We start from the raw sequence: 3281 nt of genomic DNA, 5'->3' as shown, positions 1-3281 counted from the left end.
CTACACGTTTGCAGATGACGCTGCTGTGGTGGGCCGGTTCTCAAACAATGACAAGATGGCGGACAGGAAGGAGACGTGTAGTAAGATTGCAATCTCTCTGTTCATCTCAGCAAGACACAGGAGCTGTTCTTCCCACTTCAGGAACGTACACACACCACAGTCGGCTTCAATGGTGCCAAAGTGGAGATCGTCGAGAGCTTCAAGCTCCTAAGTGTAAACATCACCAACAATTTGTCCTGGTCCAACCACACTGTAGCTTGAGCCGATCTTCCAACCTACCTGATTATAGACCTCACACTTTTTAATCTGCAGTTTCACTGTTACTGTGACACTATATTCTGCACTCTGGGATTTTTCGCTTTGCACTACATATTAAACTTGTGTGCGGTTTGTCTTTTCATCTGGCCTTTGTCCAACTGCCCACCTATCAGACTACCCCTCACCTGTGTCCACCTATCACCTGCCAGGCTTTATCCTGCTCCCCCTTTCTTCCAGTTTTATTCTCCCTCCCCCCCCCCCCACCGACAATCAGTCTGAAGAAGGGTCCTGACACAAAACACCACCTATCCATGTTCTCCACAGATGCTGCCTGACCCACTGAGTTACTCCAGCACTCTGTGAAACATCACCTCTCCATGTTCTCTACAAATGCTGCCTGACCCGCTGAGTTACTCCAGCACTCTGCGAAACGTCACCTATCCATGTTCTCCACAGATGCTGCCTGACCCGCTGAGTTACTCCAGCACTCTGTGAAACATCACCTCTCCATGTTCTCTACAAATGCTGCCTGACCCGCTGAGTTACTCCAGCACTCTGCGAAACGTCACCTATCCATGTTCTCCACAGATTCTGCCTGAGTTACTGCAACACCATGTGTTCTTGTGTGTTAACCAGCATCTGTAGCTCCGTGTGTCTAGACTGTAGTGACGTCTGCATGGTTTGACTGGGTAGCCCGCAGACTCATGCTGTTCACTGTATCTTGGTGCAGGTGACAGTATTAAACCAATATGTACCGGATGGAGACAGTTGGCCCATCCCTTGATTTATCCTGGTGCAGTTCACAGCCAAGACTCAGGTCTGCACCAACCGTGGTGACTAGAGTAGTCCACATATAACTGCACTGAGCTTTTGATTTGAGTTTAGTTTATTGTCACGTGTACGAGCACGGCCAGTGTGTCCTGGCACACAACCACAGTCACAAGGGGTGGCAAGTGTTCCCTCGCTCAGTGTCTACAGCGGTTGTGCCGGGCAGACAGTGTGGCCTCTCCAGCCCGTCACATTTTCCTGAGGAGCGTCTGACAGCTGGAGGAGTGTTTACACGCGTGTCATCTGCCCCCTGAACAGCCGTGTTTACACACATGTGCCCGCCCACTGAACAACCGTGTTTACACACATGTGCCCGCCCACTGAACAGCCGTGTTTACACGCGTGTCACCCGCCCCCTGAAGAGCCGTGTTTACACACATGTGCCCGCCCACTGAACAGCCGTGTTTACACACACGTGCCCGCCCCCTGAACAACCGTGTTTACACACATGTGCCCGCCCACTGAACAGCCGTGTTTACATGTGTGTCACCCGCCCCATCAAGTCGTGTTTACACACATGTGCCCACCCCCTGAATAGCTGTGTTTACACGCGTATCACCCACCCTCTGAACAGCCGTGTTTACACACATGTGCCCGCCCCCTGAACAGCTGTGTTTACACACACGTGCCCGCCCCTAAACAGCTGTGTTTACACACATGTCACCCACCCTCTGAACAGCCGTGTTTACACGTGTTCCCCACCCGCCCCATCAAGTCGTGTTTACACATGTTCCCCGCCTCCACAGCCGTGTTCACTCACGTGTTGCGACGAAGGTCCAGGATCAGCCGCTCCCCCTGGACCTCCACCATGATGCTGACGTGCTCTGGGTACGTGCCCTGTAATAAAGCACATGGTCAGTGGCTGCCCTCTCCCCTGTCACCCCCACTGGGCAATGGGTCAAGCAGCTACACGCCGTGTGCAAGGGCCAAGCACATGGCCAGTGGCCACGTTGTGGTGGGAGAGCTGTCAGTGTGGGCACAGGAGAACGTTATCTATGATTGCAACGGGATCTCCATCAAGCGGGCAAGTGGGCTAAGGAATGGCAGGTAGAGTTTAGTTATTCGTCAGTGTTAGTTTTAGAGATACAGGCCTGTAAACAGGCCCTTCAGCCCACCATGTCCACACCGACCAATGGTCAACGGTACACTAGTTCCATGTTATCCCATTTCCTCACACACTCCCCACACACTAGAGGCAATAAAAAGAGAAGCCAATTAACCTACAAACCTGCACGTTTTGGGAATATGGGAAGAAACCAGAGCACCCGGAGGAAACCCACAAAGTCGCAGGGAAAACGTGCAAACTCCGTACAGGCAGCTCCCGTTGTCAGGATCGAACCTGTGTCTGAAGCACTTGAGACAACAACTCCACCAGTGCGCCACTGTGATGCCCAATGAATTAAACAATGAATTAATTTTAATTTAGATAAATGCAAGCCCATGCATTTCGGTAAGACAATCTAGGGCAAGACTTACGTAGTAAATGGTAGGGCCATGAGGTGTGTTGTAGAGCAGAGGGATCTGGGAGTACAGGTACATCATTCCCTGATGGTGGACAGGGTGGTAAGGAATGGACAATAGACAATAGGTGTAGGAGTAGGCCATTCTGCCCTTCGAGCCAGCAACCGCCATTCAATGTGATCATGGATGATCATCCCAACTCAGTACCCCATTCCTGCCTTCTGCCCATATCCCCTGACTCCACTATCTTTAAGAGCCCTATCTAGCTCTCTCTAGAAGGCATCCAGAGAACCTGCCTCCACCGCCCTCTGAGGCAGAGAATTCCACAGACTCACAACTCTCTGTGAGAAAAAGTGTTTTGTCGTGTCCGTTCTAAATGTTTTACCCCTTATTCTCAAACTGTGGCCCCTGGTTCTGGGTTGTGAATGGGTTCAGCCCAGCTGTCAGGTCAGGGTATTGAGCACAGGAGCAGGGACTTCATGTCACAATTGTAAAATACATTGGTCAGGTCACATTTGGACCTTTGTGCCCAGTTCTGGTCACTCTGTTAAACAGAAAGGATGTCATTAAACTGCAAATGGTTCAGAACAGATGATGAAGATGTTACTGGATTTGGAGGGTTGAGTGGGGCACGCTGCGATGTTTCTCCCCGCACCATAGAAGATTGAGGGGTGACCTTATAGAGGTTTACAAAGTCACAAGGGACCATTCACAATCTTTCACCCCGGTTGGTG

This window comes from Leucoraja erinacea, unplaced genomic scaffold, assembly GCF_028641065.1.
Source record: "Leucoraja erinacea ecotype New England unplaced genomic scaffold, Leri_hhj_1 Leri_232S, whole genome shotgun sequence".
Taxonomy (NCBI): Eukaryota; Metazoa; Chordata; class Chondrichthyes; order Rajiformes; family Rajidae; genus Leucoraja; species Leucoraja erinaceus.
Note: the sequence above shows the minus strand (reverse complement) of the source record.